Source organism: Symphalangus syndactylus, chromosome 17, assembly GCF_028878055.3.
Source record: "Symphalangus syndactylus isolate Jambi chromosome 17, NHGRI_mSymSyn1-v2.1_pri, whole genome shotgun sequence".
NCBI classification, from domain to species: domain Eukaryota; kingdom Metazoa; phylum Chordata; class Mammalia; order Primates; family Hylobatidae; genus Symphalangus; species Symphalangus syndactylus.
Window position 1 is genome coordinate 54,651,621 of NC_072439.2, and position 23,382 is coordinate 54,675,002.

Genomic DNA, 23,382 nt, shown 5'->3' on the forward strand with positions numbered 1-23,382 from the left:
TCCATGTTGTAGCAAGGATCAGCACTTTATTCCTTTTTGTGGCTGAATAATATGGCTGTGTGAATATACTGCATTTTGTTTATCCATTCATCAGTTATGTGCATTTGGGTTGTTTCTATTTTTTGGCTATTGTGCATAATGCTATAAACATTATGTAAAAGTTCTTATGTGAACATATATTTTCAATTATTTTGGGTATGTACTTAGGTGTGGAAGTAATTGCTGGGCCATATGGTAATTATATGCTTAAGCACTTGAGGAACTGCTTGACTGTTTATCAAAGCAGCTGCAATATTTTACATTCCCACTACCAATGTATGAGTGTGCTAATTTTTCTCCATCCTCTCCAACACTTTATATTGTCTGTCTGTTTGATGATAGCAATCTTAGTGCATGTGAAGTAGTATCTTATTATAGTTTTGACTTGCATTTGCCTCAGGGGAATCTCTATCTATAGTGGGGTCTCACTGTATTGTGCAGAGTGATCTTGAACCCCTGACCTCAAGTGATCCTCCTGCCTCAGCCTCCCAGAGTTATGGGATTACAGGTGTGAGCCACAGTGCCTGGCCTTGTTCTTTTAAAGGAGCGTTTTGGTTATTCTGAGTCATTTATCCTTCCATATACATTTTAAGAAGAGCTTGTCAATTTCTGCAAAAATGACAGCCAGATTTTAATCAGAATTACATTGAATCAGATGGTCAATTTACAGATTATTGCCATTTAAATAATATTTAAGTTTTAAATACCATTTATGCCATTTGTGCCATTTAAGTTTTCCAATCCATAATAATTATGTCATTTAAATTTTCCAATTCATAATACTTATGCCATTTAAGTTCTCCAATCCAAGAACATGAGATGTCTTTTTATTTATTTAAACTTCCTTAATTTCTTTCAATGATGTTTTGAAATTTTCAGTGTACAAATCTGGCACTTTTGTTAAACATACTCACAAGTATTTAAACATTTTTTAGTGTGTCATAAATGAATTTATTTTAATTTCATTTTTGGGTTATGTATTGTGGTATAGAGAAGACCACTGATATTTGTATACTGATCTTATATTCTGCAACCTTGCTGACTTATTGATTAGCTCTAACTGCTCAGTGTTCTTGTTCATTGTTTAGAATTTTCTTTGTAGAAGATTATATTATCTATAATTGGAGATAATTTTACTTTTTCCTTTCCAATCTAGATATTTTTTATTTCCTTTTCTTGCCTAATTGCCCTGGCTAGAACCTTTACTACAATTTGAATAAAGTTGGAGAGAGTGGATAACCTTGCCTTGCATCTGATCTTAGGGGGAATACTTGCAGTCTTTCACCATTAATTGTGATGTTTTTTTTTTATCAGGTTGAGGTGCCTTTTATCAGGTTGAGGAAGTTCCCTTCTTTTCTTAGTTTGAGTGTTACCATGAAGTGATATGGACGCATTGCAAGTTGTTAGTATGAGTTTCATATTGTATTGCAACAATGGGTAAGATTTCAAAATATATCTAATATCATCTCTTTCTATGACAAGTACAGAAAAATAATCAAGTGTGGGAAAGAACCCAACATTAATGGTAAAGTCTGTTTTATTTTTTTTGAGATCCTAATGAGTGTATTCAAGAGTAAAACTTATCTTTCCTCCCTAAGGTCATAAATTCAGGTTATCCAAGATGATTACAGTATGTGATCGTGATTAGTTCTGGAGTCAGGTTACCTGAGTTAAAATTCTGACTCCACCATTTTCTCTCTCCATGACCTACAGCAATTTACCTAATGCCATTTTAAAAATGTGTATAATAATAACTGCCACTTCAATGGTATGTTATGAAAATGAAATGAAGTTTAAGTATGTAATATGTATGGGTAATGCCTGACACATAGTGTATGCTCAATAGCAGGGTGATAGCAAAAAGGAAATGGGAAAGAAATACCTAAACCTTTCCTCTCACTCTCCCATCTCCTGCATGTGCTTCCCATTGGCCAAAGCCAGTAACAAACCAACCAAGAATCTTGGGGGCCATCTTAAAATTCTGCCTCCCAAAGGTTCACAACATTGCATTCAAGTTTACCATAGTTTAGCTTTTGGTCATTGCTTTATTGTTAATGCAGTTCTTTCTGTTAATTGTGAATTCCTTGAGATAGGAATAATATATTTTCATAATTGAATCTAGTAGAAATTTAATAAATATTTTTGAATTGAATAAATGCCCTAAGAATGATACATGCTTAATTAAGTATAGAGGAATTCAGAGGAAGGAGAGAAAGGTTTTAGAAAATGAAAGCATTTGACAAGGACAATAAAAGATCATTAGTTTCTTTTTTTCATTTAAGGTAATTTTTATTCTTTACCCCACAACTATCTATGTTTTTGAAGTTTTTCTTTAAAGAAGCAGTATATAAATATACTTTCTTTGTAAAAAAAAAAAAAAAAAGTCAAGCAATACATAAGCATGTAAAATAACAAGAAATTTCCTTTCACCGGACTCTCCAAATTCCACTCTCCTCATCAAAGGTAACTATTTTTATTAAATCGACGTGAATTTTACCCAAACCTTTGTCTATACGTTTAACACATAGATGTGTATATGTGCTATGGTGTGTAAATATTTAGTTATATAGTCTGAATTTTATACAATGTGGTACATATTTTCTGTTGTAATGTTCTATGTCCTGATTCTTTCACTAGAAAATGTATCTTTAAGATTTTTTCATCATATAAACAGTGCTACAATAAATATTTTGTATATGAATTTTCATGCACATTGGAAAAGTGTTTTTTCTGCAAAATACCCTACAAATGGAAATGCTAAATTGAGAGTGATGCACATTGTAAATACTGACAGAATAGGAAAAAATTTAAAATAACTTACATGCCTAAAATTTTATCTTGATATATGTTCTAAAAATGTCTATCAATTTGTAATGAAAATATCTAGGTAAATGAACATTTAAGTAGTCAAACACCTATATATGGAGAATGATTGAGACTCCAGTTAAATAAAAGTACAAAGAGATTTATTATTGGTAAATTGGTTTTAAATGCTATCTATTTATCAACTTGTTTCCTCAAAGGGCTTAATGACTGTGTGAATTTCTAAAATGCCATATAATGCAGGTTTAATGGAAAATATAATAGAGGATACAAATAAAATAAACATTATTAACAGATTAAAACTGATCATGATAATATTTACCTTGAATAAACATGGGTATATACATGCCAAGAACCATGCTAAGTGCTCAGAACAGAGTTAGATTGCCATTTAGAAACTTAATATTTAAAGGAGTATACAAAGATATCTTAGCTAAACTATGAATCTCTAGATTGGATTTTCCAGAGGCAGAGCCTGAGATAGGGATTCAAGAGTTGTTCTGAGGCATGCTCTTTAGGAATAGCCTCTAAGGAAGGGTGTGAGGCAAGACAGAGAACGGGAAAGAGCAGTACAAGGATGTGATCTCAAGTAAAACCCAGCCATGTCCTTATGCGCAAGGTGAATTGTTCTGAAACCTAAACCACACGAACATTTTTGGCCTCTGAGGTAAGGGGGTTGGCCTTTTGCATCCTTGTATGAGTCAGCCACTGGCTGCGTTACCCAAGGGAAGGAGGTGGCTCTCATCAGCTAAGAGCAATTTTCCAATGAAGGGCCAATTGTGAACCCTTACAAACCGACTCTTGCAACAGTTTTGTAATTTCTAGAAAGAAATTAGCAAAAGCTATAAATAATTGGATATATTTAAACATTTGAGTCTTGCCACAACTTATGCAAATTTCTGGACCTTTATTAGTGCTTTCTTGACTCTCCTTAATATACTCTCAAAACATTTGTTATTTTTCTTCTTCCAACATTATTTTATATTATTTGTCAGACTGCTAATTAATTGGCTAGTTCACTAATCTATTTTTACTGGGATCTTGTTGTGATGGGCAAGAAATATCTATTAACCTCCTTGTCTTTCTTAATATGTATAGCTTCAGCCAGACCTAGAAGTTTATCTGCTGAAGCTGTATATACCCTACCAGTAGCCCATCCTGCAGTTGGCTAACTTTGATTCCAAATTCCTTTCCGGTGGTGTCCATCTGCTATGCAAAATGTTGTGAAAAGGCTTCCTATTGACAGTGATTCTCCAATGTGCAGAGCAGAGGGAATGACTTTCCTCTTGATAGACTTGGGTGTGTGAAGAACTATCCCTCTTATAACCACAATGAAATTTGAGTGCTGCAGTGAAATTCAGTAATTTCGTCAGTTCATGGTGTTTTTTAATGTAGTAATTTTCTGTTTTTAAAAGACTACTACTTCACAAAAGCCTAGCAAGGAGATATAACACTAAGAGAAAACTTTGCTTATGGTTATCAATAAACTTTAGTTAATTAACAGTATAATAATTTTTGTATATAAATTGTATTAAAAGATATATACATTTTCCTCATTCCGCTCTTAGGCTACCTATTATATATGTGATGCTGAATAGTTGCTTGTTTCTGCATGTTCATTCTATTTTTTAATATCACAAATCTTTTAAAGAGAAATAATAATACCAAATCCTGTGAGCAATGCCATTTTTACAAATACTTCTCAATTAGCTTACATGTATTAATTTAAAGACCAATTTTGTTAGTTCTGAAAAACCATTTGAAATTTAAACAGGGCAGTTGATTCACACTTTGTTGTTGTTGCTTTTTTTTTTCCTGGCAGCTGGTAAACAAATGGAGCTATTTTAGGACCACAACCATTTAAAATGTAAGATTGAAACATAAGCCAAGTTTCAGCTATGACTTGTTTTTCTGCAAGTAAAATTATTTGTTTTCTTCCCCAATGTTTATTCTTTCTTTCTTACGATGTAATTGGATAGTGTTTTTCTCAAAGAACAATGAACAAATATGTAATTTTGATACAGTAATGCATTGTTTTGTTGAGGCTAGGGTCCAACACAGTGGAGAAATGTATTAGTTTCCTATTGAGAACATTGGTGCTCAAAATAACTGACAAAAGTCTGTTTCTCCTGAAAAGTGCATTTTGAAAAATTAGTTGTTCAGCGTGGTAGTTATTGCAAGAAAAAGCATCTGTTAACTGGAAAAAGTTATGTTTTCTTGTGGAACAATGCAAAATTCAACTTTTGCATTCAAAGGAATTGGCAAAAAGCCTGAAATGTGTGGGTTTCACTTTTGCTTGACATCTCTTTGCAGTCCACAGTCACCACAGGACAAAACATAATTACACAACAAATGACTTCAAGGAGTAATACAAATTTATCTAGAATACCCAAGTTTGTGTCAGTGACAGTTCATTTATATGCTGAGATGATTAGTAAAATGCATGATGTGATTTTTTCCACTCGTAGTTAGAACACAAACTTCAGGTCTCAGCCATAACCTCCTGACATTTACAGATGCCAGATCTTTGTCCTACAGCAACTCAAATGAAATAATAGCATGACAGATATATGTACAAGTGGATTTATTCCCTTTTCTTTCAGACATTCTAATTTTTGCCAAATTTTACCCAGTGTGTTTATAACAATTGATTAGTAGAATTTAGTTGTTGTTGCGTATCTACTTCAGCAGAAAAATACATCAAGGCAACTTTCACTAGCTTCAGGTTGTTCATTTGAAAAAAATGTGTAAATCTTTTACTTTCATGCCCAAATCAAATATATCTGAAGTATAAGTAGCTACAATGTGAAGCTCACTAAAAGGAATGTTTATTTTAAAACCTCAGTTATAAAATCTGTTCCCATACTTCTCAGAAGGCATTCCTCAGAAGGTTAGCAAAGTGGCACCTGACAGTTTCCTTTCACTGATAAGTTACATGTTAAAATGAAAAGCATCTGCTTGGTGAATTTATCTGTGCATCTAATAAATAGTATCTTAAGAAAAGCATTTGTTGTTTTGTGTATCACTATGCATACTTATTAAATTGTTTATTGTTTGTTGTCATAACATGAAAATTTTCTTTGTAGTACCAATTCTTCATGGAGAATAGAATCTTAATGATTTCACATTTGCCTTTTTATTAAGTAATGAGACATGCACATTAGTCTGCTTCCCTTTTAACTATATTTACTAGGAAGCTCTGCCTACTTTTGTATTTACCTGTAAGTTTCCTTTATCCTAGATTATCATTGTTAAGACTTGAATGTCTCCTCCAAAATACATGTTGAAACTTAATTACTATTGTGACAATATTAAGAGATAGGACCTTTAAGAGGTGATTAGGTCATGAGGGCAAAGCCCTCAAGAGTGGATTAATGCCATTATTGCAGTTGTGGATTAGTTATCAAGGGAGTTTGGCCCCCTTTCTTTCTCTGTCTTGCACACTTGTTTCAGCCTTCTGCCATGGGATGATGCGGCAAGAAGGCCCTTACCAGATGCAGCCCCTCAATCTTGGACTTCCCTGCCTCAAGAACCATGAGCCAAATAAATTTCTTTTCTTTATAAATTATCCAATCTGTGATATTCTGTTATAGTAGCAGAGAATGGACTAAGACAGTCATATACTTATTTTACACTTCTTGACTCTTTCATTGATTCTATCATTTTATTTTGTTCTATTGGTTATATTTTACTCTATGTTTTATTGTAAGCTATAATGAACTAAAAATTGAAATCAGAGCTCACTAAGTAATGCTGTTATCCAGACTTTGATGGGTACCAATAGATCTCTGAATGAATCAATACATGGATGAATAAACTTTCTGGAAATAAAAATATTTTAAAAAATGAATTAAAAGTAAATTTCAGAAACTTTAAAAGTTGACATCATGGAAGTAAATGACAATACAAAGGAAATAATGTCAACACAGAGAAGAAAGTTATGATAGAACATTAGAAAGACTTGCATTTAAAGGACAGAACTATGTGAGGAGACAGGGAAGAACTGCAAAGGAAAATTCACAGAGGAGAGATTTTTAAAAATCTCTATCAGCATGTCCAGATGCTGCAGAAGACAGAAGAGACTGAGTACTCCTCAAACAACAGATTTGAGTATAAGAAGGTCCAGATGACTTTCATGACAGCATTTTCAGTAAAATAGAGGCAAATTACAAGCAGATAAAGGGTATATAATAAGGAATAGATGAATTGTGACTATTGTTAGAAATTCAGCTGGGACATGAAGAAGAAAGATCCAAAATGTAAGGGGACTGGGGAAGGGATCATATTTATAGGAATTGGGGAAAAGAAACCTACAACATACCATGGTGTGGAGTAGGGGGTATGCAAAAAGTCCTGGTTGGAATATGAGGATATGTGGAAATTAATCCAGAAACCGATTTGATCTTGAGATGATAGGGCAGATCTCTGAAAAGAACAGTTCTTCTTTCAGAGAAGGATTTAATAGAAGTGTAAGGAGAGTAATGACACAGAGAGTTTTTAAAATAGAAAAAAGGTGAATTCAAATTTCTTACTTCAGACTCAAAGTTTTTATTTAAAAATAAAAAAATAATAATCTCAGAATGCAAGGGAGATGGGCTTAGTGAAGAAGGGAAAATAATAGTTCAGTTATTTGTTGTAACTACAAAAGAAAGTCAATGAAGTATTTTTCAAGCAGCAGTGAGAACCCAGCTAAATATGCAGGATCTCCAATCAGATTTTGTTTAATGTTTCCAGGATCCCTGAATCAGTTGGAACTTTGGAGAGGTACAGAAGACAGTAGGGGATTGAGAGCAAAAGCTAGAAATTCAGCTGTTATATGATTCCTTTTTAAAAGATTTTTGTTCCTAAAAGATAATTATTAAATACTAATATTGAGAGATTGCCTGTTGTAGCAAGCAACACCATGTGCTAGAGGAAATAGGATGAGGCCCAAACACCAGACAGGGTGGTTACTACTGGGGTAAATGAGTGCAGATGCTTGGATTTTCTGAATTTTTAACTTAATTGTGAAATAGCAAAAATGACCTATGTATTTGTAAAACTAAATGTGATAATGTTTTTAACACGTTTAACCCATAATGGTCAATAAAAATTGATCATTACCTAGATTAACTTATTGTTGTTTAGTATTCACTCCCTGAGCCAGCAAATCATAGACACATATTAACATCTATTAAATTTACTCTTGTCTAATTCTTTTGAATTTTAGGTTCTAGCAATTTGGTAGATTAAATAAATGTGACATTTCATCATTCTCTTCTCTTGTTAAAATTTCAGCATTCATTAATTTCACCTTTCTGCATTTAGTCTTGAGATTTCTTCCACAGGTCATTGTCTAGATTTTGTCATTCATTTTGCTTCCCCAAAGTAATGTCATACGGCCACAAGGAAAGAAATACCCTTTGCTAACATGTGGCAGTTTTTCTTTTGTCCCTTGCCTTCATTTAGGTCAATATTAGTGATCTCTATTTATGGCTTTTTCCTGGCAAAAGAAATAACCATTGTCAACTTAGCCTTGAACTGACCACAATATTTTCTCTATTAACCTAGCCCAAAACATGTTGTTGTCAGCTTCTATATACACTTCATTTTTAGTTTTCCATGGAATTTTAGTCTTCTCCCTACCAACATCTTCGGTATTTTTTGCAAGTTATTAAAAAATAAAAACAAAAAAGCAAAAAACAAACAAACAACAGCATAAACAAAACAAAATCTCTCACCTACCTTGGGAGACATCAAAATTTCTGACTGCTTTCATAATCTTTTTTTCTTGGTACTTGTGGAATTTTTATTATACATAAAAGATAAAATAAATCTTTAAGATATAGGTTTGAACATTAAAAGTAGTCATGACACAGATTTATTTCCCAAGAATTTTGAATTTATGGTCTTGTTTTAAAAACCACTTTATTTTCACTTCTTCACAGATAATTTTAACTGAATCTGTGACAAAATAAGTTTCTATTTTATATTTGTATTATCTTAGATTAATACTCTGTTAGTGAAACCCTTTACCTATGACCATTACTGAAACCATGTAAGTAATACTCCCTAAAGCTGTCTCCAGCTTTATAGGTATTAATTGGCTGCTTCAAATTTACTTTTTAGGTGTAGACTCACCTCAAATTTGTTTTCCTCTAATAATATCTCTCTAAGCAATAATTTCATGGATCTTTCTGAAGGGTATACTTGCTCCCAAATATATGCTTTTCATCAGAAGGCTTTAAATAGATTGATAATTATCACATTTGGAGCCATCTTAAATGAAGATAAGGAATTTTCCCTTGCTGTTGTGATCTTTTCTCCTTTTATCCTTTACTTCTTCTTCAACCCCCTATCTAAACTATCAATAAATTCTGTGGTATCTTCCTTCACCCCGTGTATTAGTCTGTTTTCACACTGCTGTAAAGAACTTCCCTCAGACTTGGTAATTTATAAAGGAACAAGGTTTAATTGACTCACAGTTCCACATAGCTGGGGAGGCCTCAGGAAACTTATAGTCATGATGGAAGGAGAAGCAGGAACCTTCTTAACAAGGCAGCAAGAAAGAAAGAAGCGCAAGCAAGGGAAATGCCAGATGCTTATGAAACCATCAGATCTCATGAGTATTTACTCACTATTATGAGAACAGCATGAGGGAAACCGCCCTCATGATCCAATCACCCCCCAAAAGGTCCCTCCCTCGATACGTGGGGATTATGGGGATTATGATTTGAGATGAGATTTGGGTCAGGACACAAAGCCAAACCATATCACCACATATCCAGATTATGGCCACTTCTCACCATCCTAGTCCATGCTCTTGTATTTTTTTTCATATGCTATTAAAATAGTTCCTTGCTGAACTCTGTGCCTCTTCCCCTGCTTCTCTTCTACATCATAGGCTTAATACAGTAGCAAAGTGGTCCTCTAAAAACATTTTTCAGATCACCTCACTCTTCTGCCCAACTCCCCTCAACCCAATAGTTTCCCATCTCTTTTGGAGTAAAATACAAAGTCCTACAATAAACAGTTGGCCTTACATGACTTAGGCCCTCTGCTATCTCTCCAACATCTTTTCTTACCACTCTTGTTCTTGTTCTGATGACCACACATATTGACCTTCTTCCTTCTAGTTGAATGCACTAATGCCTTTAATTCTTGAGCTTTCTGCTCCCTTTACCTGAAATCATTCCCCTAGATGAGCTCATGCCTCACTCCCTTGCTTCTTATAGATCTCTGTTTAAATTTTACCTTACCAGTGATGTCTTCCCAGATCACTCCAAGTAGAATAAAAGAGCAAATCAGTCAACATCTCACCCAGTATAATCTTTCCCTATTTCCCTTCTTTATCTTTCTCCATAGCACTCATTGCTATTTGACATAATAGTTTGCTATCTCTCTCTTCTCTCTAGGAAGAAATCGCCACAGGAACAGGACTTTGTTCGTTGTTCTTTCTCAGTACCATAAACAAATGCCTAGAGTAGACTTCGGTGCTCAAATATTATATGTTAAATGGAAGAATAAGCATATGTATAGATCCTACTATCTGTTGTAAGACAACATATTCCTTCTTGAACTCTAACGCTAAAGGATTCTAGTCAATTGATTTTTCACCATATTTCCCCAAAATTTTTGCAGAAATCAGTCCTCTGTTTTTGCCACCCTCTTTGCTGACTACCTGCCTCTAAGATATTTTTTCAATTTACAAATCTACCCTGAAAAGCAGTTAAACAAAATGATAAAATGCCCAGGATAACGCTTTAATACTTCTTATCAGTTAAGTTAGAACGTATGCTAGGACAGATAGAATGAACCTATTGTAAATATTGATCACTTGTACTGCATTATTTATGCTAAAATATGGTTTTGTATTATGCATTAATTTCAATATCTGAGCTAGTCATATAACTATTACCTTATCTGTATTTCTGTCTTTCAGAGATACAAGATTAAAGTTCTTAAGCCCCAGAAAAGGCCAAGGTACGTGGTGCCTTAATGATACTGTGCACCATGCAGATAAATATTATGTACCTCCTCACACGGATTTTTTAAAAATATTTGTTCAATAGAGTTTAAAGATGAGGGGTCAGGCACAGCAGCTAATCCTAGCGCTTTGGGAGGCTAATCCTAGCACTTTAGGAGGCCGAGGCGGGAAAACCACGAGGTCAGGAGATCGAGACCATCCTGGCTAATATGGTGAAACCCCATCTCTACTAAAAAAATACAGAAAAATTAGTTGGGCGTGGTGGCAGGCACCTGTAGTCCCAGCTACTCGGGAGGCTGAGGCAGGAGAATGGCGTGAACCCGGGAGGCAGAGCTTGCAGTGAGCTGAGATTGCACAACTGCCCTCCAGCCTGGGCAACAGAGCAAGACTCCATCTCAAAAAAAAAAAAAAAAAAAATTAGCTGGATGTGATGGTGCACACCTGTAGTCCCAGCTACTCTGAGGTTGAGGCAGGAGAGTCACTTGAATCCAAGAGGCAGAGGTTGCAGTGATCTGAGATCACACCACTGCACTCCAGCCAGGATGACAGAGTGAGACTCTGTCTCAAAAAAAAAAAAAAAAAAAAAAAAGAAAGAAAAAGAGTTGAAAGGTGAGGATGGGGATTTTGTAGGAAAGGAAACTAAGAAAAGACATTTGGTGGGAGATGAGGTACGTTATCCATTGTCATGTGTCAATTCCACTCTGTCTCTAAACTTAGACTTCACTCCTCCCCACTGAGCAAAATAAAAATCTTGTTTTCACTTTTTGCCAGGCTTCTCAGCAACATCTTTTGGGATCTTACCTGTCCCATTCCAAGTAGCTTAAAAAAATAGTCCTTTTGGCCTCATATTATACTCTCACCGAGAGGAGTTCTATAAATAATCCTTTTTCTCCAACTGTGGACAGTGATTGTTTTGTGCCCTTATAGATTAGTGCCCTGGGCAAGGGCCCTGCTGACTGACCCTTAATCCTGGCCTAGTCAAGATCTTACAGTTCTACCTGTTATTTGGGAAAGGTGAAGATTGTTCTTGCTAAAATTAGCAATATTTTAGTAAAATTAGCTAATATTTCTTAGCTATAATCAGTTGAATCCAATCTTTTAATTTGCTACCTAAGTAAGCCCTTCAGAATATCAGCATTTTTTATTGTTATCATGGCTAGAAATCAAGCTTCAAAAAAGAAAAAAAAAAAACTGTGTTTTTGCCAAAATCTAAGTTAACATTTAAAGTCAAAGAAAATTGTTTCTGTAAGGATTGGTTAAATGAATGAATCAACCAAATTGTACTGTGGTTAAATTTGTTTGCTTTATTTTGCATTTAATTTACATTCCTGGGCAGGTTGTAAATGGCCTCTTAGGGTAGCTGTTAAGGAGCTTTGTTCACTAATATGGACTGCCAGGGGATCTGTGGGACTCTGTTCTACATAGGTCAGTGCTAATGGGTGCACAAAGGCAAAGGCAGCAATGACGGCTGGAGGGCTGGTGCCTTGTTAAATACCACAAGAGCAGGAAAGGATAGTGGAACAGCCAAGGTCAAAGCCCATGTAAAACCTCAGTAAGCTTAGTAGATTTTTTGTTTGTTTGTTTGTTTGTTCTTGTTCATTTGTTTGTTTTAATTCCAAAACCACCGTTTCCAACAAGTGAAGCAAAGTTGGGTCTGGGGGAGGTTGGGATATCTCTCAGTTTCAAAGCAATAGGTTTATGACAATTTATGTCTTTCTGGTAATGAGCAGAGACTAGATTAGATAAAATTGTCAATTATATTTTGTTGCCTTTTAAAGGAAAGTGAAGAGGGAGGAAAAAGAAGATTACTTTAATACCTGTTAGTGCTATGTAATTGTGTCCAGTATTCATTAGGGCCAGGTGGAATCCCAAGACTCTTCAAATGACCCTAAATCACCCCGAGGGTTCTTGGTATAAAATCTGGATGCTATTTCTCTAGCCATACTTAAGAACTCCCCATTCTAAAATGAGATTGGTTTTGCTAGTATAACCCAGAAATCAGTTGCCAGCATACTTAAGTCCTGCAGCCTACCAGGACTACCATGCACTTCAAGATTTTAATAAATCTGCTCCCAGCCTCTTCTTATTGTATGGAGAGAAAACAAGCATTCTACCAAATAATTAGGAGTACTTAAAGATTTTAAGCTTTACTTTCACTAAATTTTATGCTTCTACTTTACATTTAATCACCATTTCCTTTTCCATGCTTAATTAACCCCACTGAAAAAAAGTCTCAATTTCTAATACCTCAGAATATTATAAAAATAAGGCAGTGATATTATACCATTTCACATCACTTTTAATTCAGCTTCAGTGGAACAATTTTTCTCCTCATGAGTTATATTTTCATGCTTCTTGCAGGTCTTGCAATTTTTTTAGTTCAGTTGCCAGTGTGAATTTAACCCTTTTATGTCTAGATATTTTCGTATTCCTGTGAATATTCTTGACTTTTGTTCTGCATGTGGTTATTTAGTAAGAGTTTGATCCTTTTGGGCTTTAGTTTTAATCACTGTTAGACCAGAGAAGAACTAAGGCTAATATTTCTCCAATAATGAGGTAAGATTTTTGTTTTTAAGGTCTCAATCTGTCACCCAGGCTGGAGTACAGTGGCATGATCACTGCAGCCTTGAAATCCTGGGACCAAGCAAGCCTTCCACCTCAGCTTTCCCCATAGCTAGTACTTCTTGCCAATGCCCTCTAAATTATGAGGTTTTCTAGTCCGGCTGTTGCACAGAGGCACTGTTTTGATCCTGGGTTCTGTTTTGACCCTGTGTGGTCTCTGAGTGTTGTTCCCTTGAATCCTTCCACGTGGCTCTTTTCCTGAACTACCGTTCATATATTGACCAGTAGTATAATGAACCCTTGAAGGGTTCTCACATCTTGGGTACTCTGCCTTATAATTTCTAGCCGCTTTGGCCTTCCTGGACTTGCCATTGCATCTCATCAATTTAGGGAGACTGCAGGGTTCTGCCTGGATTTCTTTTCTCTTCTTGCCAAGTCCCTAGAGAGTAGGCTGGGCAATATAAGGGCTCAATTTATTTGATTTGTGACTGTCAAGGATCACTGCCTTTTGTTGTCTGATAACCAGTGTCTTACGTATCATTGTTTCAGATTTTTTTTTACAGCAGCAAGAGAGAAATAAAAGAACAATAGATCTACAAAACAATCAGAAAATAACTAACAAATTGGCAATAGTAAGTATGTAAATATCAATAATTACCTTGAATGTTAATGAATGAAATTCTGCAATCAAAAGACATAAAGTGGCTGAGTGAATTAAAAAACAAGACTCAATTATATTTTGTCCACAAGAGACCCACTTCACCTTTAAGGGTATACATAGAATGAAAGTGAAGAGATGGAAAAAGATATTCCATACAAATGGAAACCAAAAGAGAGCAGGAGTAGATATAGATACATAAGATAAAATAGACTTTAACTAAAAAAATGACAAAATCGGACAAAGAAAGTCATTACATAATGAAAGAGGACCAATTCATTAGAGGATTTAACAACTATAAATATATATGCTTCTGGTATTTGGAAGCATTTAGCTAGATAGAAGTAAGGTATATAGAAGTACCTAAACACATAAAGCAAATATTAATAGATCTGAAGAGATAAATTGTAATACAATAATAGTAGGAGACTTTAATACCTCGCTGTCAGCAATAGATAGATCATCTAGACAGAAAATCAATATGAAAATATTAGACTTAAACTACACTTTTGGTCAAATGGACCTAACAGACACATACAGAACATTCCATCCAACAGCAGCAGAATGCACATTTTTCTGAAGAGCACATAAAACATTCTTCAAGATAGATACTATGTTAGGTCACAAAACAAGTCGTAAAAATGTAAAAAAAATTGAAATCATATCAAATATATTTTCTGACCACAATGCTATAAAACTAGAAACCAGTAACAGGAATTTTGAAAGATTCACAAATACATGAAAATTAAATAACATGCTTCTGAACAACCAATGGGTCAAAGAAGAAATTAGAAGAGAAATTTTAAAATATTTTGAAACACAAAAATTGACACACAACATACCAAATCTTCTAGGACACAACAAAATTGGTTCCAAGAGAAAACTTTATAGCAGTAAGTAATTACATCCAAAAGAAGAAAGATTTCTAATAAACAACCTAACATTATATCTTAAGGAACTAGAAAAAGAACAAACTAAGCCCAAAAAGTTAGTAAGAGGAAGGAAATAGCAAGGATCAGAGTAGAAATAAACGAAATAGAGACCAGATAAACAATAGAAAAGATCCACAAAACTGAGTTGTTTTTTCTAAAAAGATAAACAAAATTGATCATCTTTCACCTTTTTTTTTTACAGAAGCAAGACAGAAATAAAAGAATAATAGATCTACAAAACAAAGAAAAGACTCACATAAATAAAGAAGACATTGCAACTGATACCACAGAAGAAATCATGAGCCTATTAGGAACAATTACTTGCCAACAAATTAGATAACCTAGAAAAAATGGATAAATTTCTAGACAAATTCAATTGACCAAGACTAAACTATGAAGAAGTAGAAAATCTGCACAGACTAATAATGAGTAAGAATATTGAATAAATGATATAATGTCTCTCATTAAAGAAAAGCCCAGAAAATGATGGCTTCACTGTTAAATTCTACCAAATATTTAAAGAATTAGCACCAAATATTCTCAATTTTTCCCAAAAATTGAAGAAGAGAGAATACTTTCAAATTTACTTTACACAGCCAGTATTACCCTATTATCAAAGCCAGACAAGAACACCACAGGAAAAGAAATTACAGGCCATATCCTTGAGGAACATAGATGCAAAAATTCTCAACAAAATACTAGTAAACAAAATTCAAGAGCACATTAAAAAGACAATTCATGATAGTCAAGTGGGACTTATCCCTGGGATGCAAGGATTGTTTGGCTTATGCAAATCTATAAATGTGATACCACATTAACAAATAAAGGGCAAAAAAAAATCTCAATAAATGCAGAAAAAAATAGCAAAATTCAACATCCTTTTATGATTAAAAGCTCTCAACAAATGAGCTATAGAAGAAACGTACTTCAATGCAATAAAAGCCATATATGAAAAGCCCACAGCTAACATGATACTCAATGGTGAAAAATTGAAAACATTTCTTCCAAGATCAGGAACAAGACAATGATGCTCACTCTTGCCATTTTTATTCAACATAGTACTGGAAGTAGTAGCCAGAGCAATTAGACAAAAGAAATAAATGAAACATATCCAAATTAGAAAGGAGGAAGTTAAATTGTCCCTGTTTGCAAGCGAAATAACCTGATATATGGTAAATCCTAAAGACTCCACCAAAAAGCTGTTCAAACTAATAAAAGAATTCAGTAAAGTGGCAGGATGCAAAATTAACATGAAAAATCAGTAGCACTTCTATACACTAGCAATAAACTATCTAAAAAGTAAATCATGAGAACAATCCCATTTATAGTAGCTACACATGCATGCACATGAAAGCACACACACACACAAACAAGGAACAAGACAAGGATGCCCATTCTTGCCATTTCTATTCAACATAGTACTGGAAGTAGTAGCTAGAGCAATTAAACAAGAGAAATGAATGAAACATATCCAAATTAGAAAGGAAGAAGTTAAATTGTCCCTGTTTGCAGGTGAAATAACCTGATATATAGAAAATCCTAAAGACTCCACCAAAAAGCTGTTTGAACTAATAATAGAATTCAGTAAAGTGGCAGGATGCAAAATTAACATGAAAAATCAGTAGCACTTCTATACACTAGCAATAAACTATCTAAAAAGTAAATCCTGAAAACAATCCCATTTATAGTAGCTACACATGCATGCACATGCAAGCGCACACACACACAAACATCTGGGTATAAATTTAGCCAAAGAGGTGAGAAACATATAAACTGAAAACTATAAGACATTGAAAGAAATTGAAGAAGATAAATAAATGCAAAGATATACCATGTTCATGGATTAGAAAAATTATTATTGTTAAAATGTGCATACTACTGAAAGCAATCTACAGATTCAATGCAATCTCTATCAAAATTACAATGACATTTTTCACATAAATAGAAAAAACAATTATAAAATTTTTATGAAAACACAAAAGGCCTTGAACAATCAAAAAATCTTGAGCAAAAAGAACAAAGATTGAGGCATCACACTATCTCACTTCAAAATATCTTACAAAGCTGTAGTAATGAAAAGATCATAGTATTAGCATTAAAATAGACACATAGACCAGTGGAACAGAATAGAGAGCCCAGAAACAAACCCACACATTTACAGTCAATTGACTTTTCAACAAAGGAGCCAAGAACATACAAAAGGGAAAGGACAATTTCTTCAATAAATGATGTTGAGACAATTGGATATCCACATACAGAAGAATGAAATTAGACCATCACCTCACACCATATACAAAAATCATGTAAAAATGGTTTAAAGACCTAAAGATAAGACCTGAAACTGTACAACCACTAGATAAAAGCATATGGGCAAAACTCCACAACATTGGTCTGAGCAATAATTTTTTGGATATGACCTCAAAACTGTAGGCAAAAATAGACAAATGGGATTACAGAAAGTTAAAAAGTTTCTGCATGGCAAAGGAAACAAGCAACAGAGAAAAAGATAACCTATGAAATGGAAGAAAATATATGCAAACCATACATCTGATAAGGAGTTAATATCCAAAATATATAAAAAACTGAAATAATATAAGGAAGACAAATGGCCTGATTTAAGAATAGGCAAAGGACCTGAAGACATTTTTCAAAAGAGGACATACAAATGGCTAACATGAATATGAATAAATGCTCAATATCACTAATCATCAAGAAAATGCAAACTAAAACTACAATGAGATATCACCTCTCACTTGTTAGAATGGCTATTATCAAATAGACAAAATATAACTAGTACTGGTGAGAATATGGAGAATAGGTGACTCTCTCACAGTGTTGGTGAGACTACGTACACCAGACTATGTAACTGAAATTACTTCAGCCACAATGGAAAGCAGTATGAAGAGTCCTTTAAAAATTAAAAATAAAATGACCACATGATCCAGCAATCCCTCCACTGGGTATATATGAAATTAAATCATGAATCAAAGAGGAAACTAAATCAGTATGTATAGCTACACTGCCATGTTCTTTGCAGCATTATTCACAATAGCCAAGGTAAAGAATCAAACTAAAAATGTCCATCAAGAGATGAATGAATAAAGAAAATATGGTATATATACAGAATAAAATACTGTTCAACCTTAAAAATCAAGGAAATCCTGTTTTGACAAGATGTATGAATCTAGAAGACATTATGTTAAGTGAAATAAGCCAGACACAAAAGGACAAATACCACATGATCTCATTTACAGGTGGAATCTTAAAAAGTTAAACTCATAGAAGCAGAAAGTAGAATGGTGGTTACCAGGGACTGGGTTTTGGGGTGGTTGGAAAGATGCTGGTCAAAGAATATAAAATTTCAGATAGCAAGGAGGAATAAGTTCTAGAGCTCTTTTATGCAACATGGTGACTATAGTTAATAACAATGTACTGTATTCTTGGAAAATTAGTAAAAGAATAGATTTTAAGTGTTCTTACCATAAGAAATGATATATAAGTTAATGTTTAGGTTGCTCTGTCTATGGAGTAGCCATTCTTTTGTTTCTTCACTTCTCTAATAAACTTGCTTTCACTTAAAAAAAAGTTAATGCTTATGTTAATTAGATCAATGTAAACATTCTGCAATGTATGCATATTTCAAAGCATCATATTGTAAATAACAAATATATATACTTTGTATTTGTCAATTTAAAAAGAAATTAATTAATTTAAAAAAAGAGAAACTGGCAGGACATCCAGAATCCTTCGTTTGTTTGTGTACTAGACCAAATTCCCAGCAGAATTGTAGAGATTTAATAAAGGATATCTGAATAAAGTTGGAGATGGAACTACTGTACTAAACATAGGGATGTTAAGAAAACTAGAAGTATTTGGGGGTATTGAGGATAACTGGGATTTTTGTACTCTTAACTAACCTCACTGTTCCTTTCTCTCATCTGCGCCAAAGCATTAGCCAGCCTTTACATCATTTTTATGTGTAAAAATTATGTACTGCTGAAATAATAGTGCATATTTATTAAGTTTTTATTATTACATGACTTTTATATTAAAGGTAATAACTACTTCATTATTTTAAAATCTGCTTACCTATTTATCACTGATTCTTTTTTGAAAATGTTCTCACAGATATGTCAAACATTAGGCACACTATTCCAAAGGCTCAAATACTTCAAATTAGCTATCAATCCCCTGGTGTTCCACTTTTGTTTTGTTTGCTTGTTCTAATTGATGATCTGGCTCTGGCAGATCTTTATTTCTTGCTTCAATCTAGACTATTAGGTTTTTAGGGTTAAGTCACAGTAGTCATGCTGGAATGTCCCTTTTTTCCTCTCTTGTATAGAAGACAATGTTTCTCAAATCCCCTGTCTCCCTTGTTCCTGATTTACTACTTCATTTTTCATGAATTATATATCGTGGTAGCTTCCAAGGAAAGAGTAATAGGAGGCATGTTTTTGTGAATTATTGCAGATCTGAAAATGTCTTTATTCAATCCTCACATTTCAGTGATACTATACCTTGCTTGGGTATAAAATTATAGGATGAAAATAATTTTCAATCAGAATTTTTAATACTATTGTTATACTATCTTTTGGTTTTTCGTGTTACTAGTCTAATATTTATGTTGTGAGTTTTAAAAAATCTGCCCTTTAAACCCGGGTCTCCGAAACTTCATGATAATATGCCTTTGAATACTATATTATTTCATTAATTTTTTCTGGGAATTCAATGGGATCTTTTAACTTAAAGACATAGCCCTTACATTTTGGAGATATTTTTGATCATATCTTGATCATTTTCTTTCCTCTTTTTATACTCTCTTTCTCTCTCTAAAATTTGTACTTGTTGGATGTTGAACCACCTAAATTAATCTATATTTATAATTTCTTTGTTCTTATTTTCCACCTACTTTATAGATTTTCCTGACTTCTAATGATCTCCTTTTTACTGTAATTTACTCTATTTTGCAGTGCCCTTTTTTCTCTGATTGCTTTTTAAAAATAGTTCCCTCTTCTTGTTTTATGTATGTGATATTATTTGACCTGTTCATATGTTTTAATCGGGTCCCATTTTCATAAACATTTTAGTCACTCTTTGTCATGAGAAAGGATTTCGTATCACATACATTACCTCTTCAGGAAACATCTGTATATACGATCAAAGTACAAAACACTTATTAGAAGCTCTGGGTGGTGGGGGAGATGCTTGAGGTATGGGACAAGGTCCAACAAGTTGACTTGACTTAGAGTGAACTCCCACACATCTCAAGCAACTCCTAAATCTCTAGAGGTCTATATCTGGGGCCTTTCAAAAACAATTTTTACACAGACTATCCTCCAATTCTCTTCAGGCAAAAATTAAACATGGCAATAAGTATTCTTAGAACAGAGCAGAGGAAAGGGCTGTGGGTAGTATAGGGGATGCGTGTAGAACAATTTAATCACCTTGTTCTACCCTAAACCAATTTCTTGGTGTTCACTGCTTCCTGAATCAACTTCTCCAGAGACTAGACTTTTCTTTTCTCTTAGTGTGTATTTGTGGAGGGGTAAAGAGACTCTCAGACAGTCTCTGAGTGTTCAGTCTTAAACTGACTTCTGCTTTCCAGGTAACCTGTTTCCCCACAATCAGAGACTCTCAGGGGATTTGTGAGGTAAGAAAGCCCACTCGCCATTAGAAGCCCCTCTGTGTGATGAATTAGTTTTTGTCATTTTCTGCTTCGCTATGTTTGTTACCTCCCTCCATCTTATTCCACTTTCTAAAATATTACTGTAAGGATTTTTCTGATGTTATATTTTCTGTTTTTCTCTCTGTCCTCATTAATTAATGAATTTTCTATTTTTAATTAATTTTTGTGGTGTTTGGGGGGGAAAGGATGTAATTACCTATGATCAGACCATTACATTTAACCCAATCAGCAAATATATTCTTAAATATTTCTAGATATATGTTAATTTCTTATCATTGCGTTTTCTCACCATAGATACTAAATGAACATGACACAAAATGAACAACACATAAGTTTCTGAGAGAAAAGTCCTCATGCTGAGAAAGTTAAGAAATCCCTAGTAACATGGGGTTCTGAGTGAGGAATTACTAAAGGAGATTCTAGAAATCCTTGGTAGAATCTGGATTGTCAAAGGACTAAATTGACCAATTACTGCTCTCCCACTATTGCAAAGCCATTTCCTATAGTTGCTGCCACAAGCTAGAACTTCATCCTGGGCATAATTCAACCCCTAATTTGCAAATTTATAACAGCTCTTGGCTACCAAGCATGGTGTTCTTCTATAGACCATACTTCAATAAAATGCTGTTACAAATAACAGATGGACAATGCATTCATTTGTAGATGGTTCCTTGTAATAATAATTTATTAACTTTTTTCTTTCTTAGGGCAGAAGTAGCAAACATTAAACTAAATTGCCTATAGCATAAATGGAAGGAACTTTTTAAGCAAGTGGGAATTTATTTAGACTCCTTCATTTAATGTGGCATAAAAAAGCAAAGCTAATAAAATGTGGGAAACTATTTTCATCATCAATGAACTTGTTAGTTTTGCATTTTTTCTTAGTTGAGTAAAAAATACAGGTCATTGACTATTTTGTTTATGAAAGCAAAATAAGACATCAGTCTTCATGCTTTCCATATTATCCTACCAGAGTGATCCTACAAGCGAAAAATTAATATATATGACTCATGGTTTACATAATGATTAATAAGGTAATAGAAATGATATTTATGTCTACATTTGTGACCCGAGAGAAAAGTCTATCCTAATAGACTAAAGCTATATTATGAAGCTACTTACAAGGAATTCAATTCTGGTGGATTTTGTTTATTAGATTCAAAGGTACTAGATTTATAAAACAATAACATAATTAAAGCTATACTGATTTTATCTATAAAACCCACAGAAAGAGGAAGGGCAAAGTAGGGAAGAAGTAAAGTCATGTACAAAAGGCAGCAAAAGTGTTTTAATTAGGAAATATAAAGGAACACAAAAATGTGACTATCACTAAGTGATTGTTAGCTAACGTTTCAACTAGAGGCCCATTGCCCGTAGGAAGAAGCCTATCACAGCACACAAAATTCCGAGGCCCTCCATCGTCAGCTCCTGCTCTGGCAGACACTATCAGTGCCAGCATGATGCTTATTGCACCTCCTTTTTCCTTGCTAAGAAAACCTTGACTTACCAGAACAAGGTTCCTTGATCTTAGGAAATCTAGATTCTTCATCTGAGGTGGGCATGTTATCCAGGTAGAAGAGGAAGTTTTCTGGAGAGTTTCTGGAAGAGAATTTTTATCCCTGATAAGAAAAATACTGCAAGAGAAAAGGTTCTTTTCTGTGCCACACAACCCCTTACTTCCTACACTTACCATGGGGTTAGGATGACATGATTGGAGCCGCTACGGCCATGTTGATCCCATGAGGGGAAGGCCTCGAGAATGGCTTTTATTCTTGATGTAATTAAGCTACTGATCAGAGTCAATAACTGCTTACCTGGCTCACGCTTGTAATCCCAGCACTTTGGGAGGCCGAGGCGGGCGGATCACGAGGTCAGGAGATCGAGACCACGGTGAAACCCCGTCTCTACTAAAAACACAAAAAATTAGCCGGGCGTGTTGGCGGGCGCCTGTAGTCCCAGCTACTCGGAGAGGCTGAGGTGGGAGAATGGCGTGAACCCGGGAGGAGGAGCTTGCAGTGAGCCGAGATAGCGCCACTGCACTCCAGCCTGGGTGAGAGCGCGAGACTCCGTCTCAAAAAAAAAAAAAAAAAAAACTGCTTACCATAAAACTTCTTCTTAGAAAAGTAAATTCTTAATTATTTAAGCCTACGTTGTTTGCGTTCTTGTCTGCAGCCATTAGCAATCCTCACTGACATGCCTGCCTCTCCTCCTTTGCCACCGTGCTCTGCTGCACTTGTCACCACTCTATACTCTAGCTATACAGGCCAGTGCACATTTCCTAAGATGCATCTTCTGTCTCATATCTCTCTCTACCTGGGTCTAACAGCACCTGTCCGAATGCCCTTTCTCTTCTGTTACCCTATGAACTTCCACTCACCTTCACTTAATGAGTTTCCACTTTATGACATTTTTTCTAGGAAAGTTTTCCTGTCACAAAATTCTGTCTTCCACCTCTCATCTTTTGTTTCACCCACTACAATCTGAACAGAAATATATTTTTTATTGTTTTCTATGTTTAGGCCATACTCATTTTTTTGGGTCAAATATACAGAGCTCATTTCTACCTTAGAGCCAGACTCTTGCTAGCAGTGTCCTGCCCCAATATCACTGCATGATTAGTTACTTTTTGTCCTTCAGGTTTTAGTGTACATCCTCTGTAATGAACTTTAAATTCAGAGAGGGCAAAATCAGGTTCCTCTGATTCCAAGTTGCATCC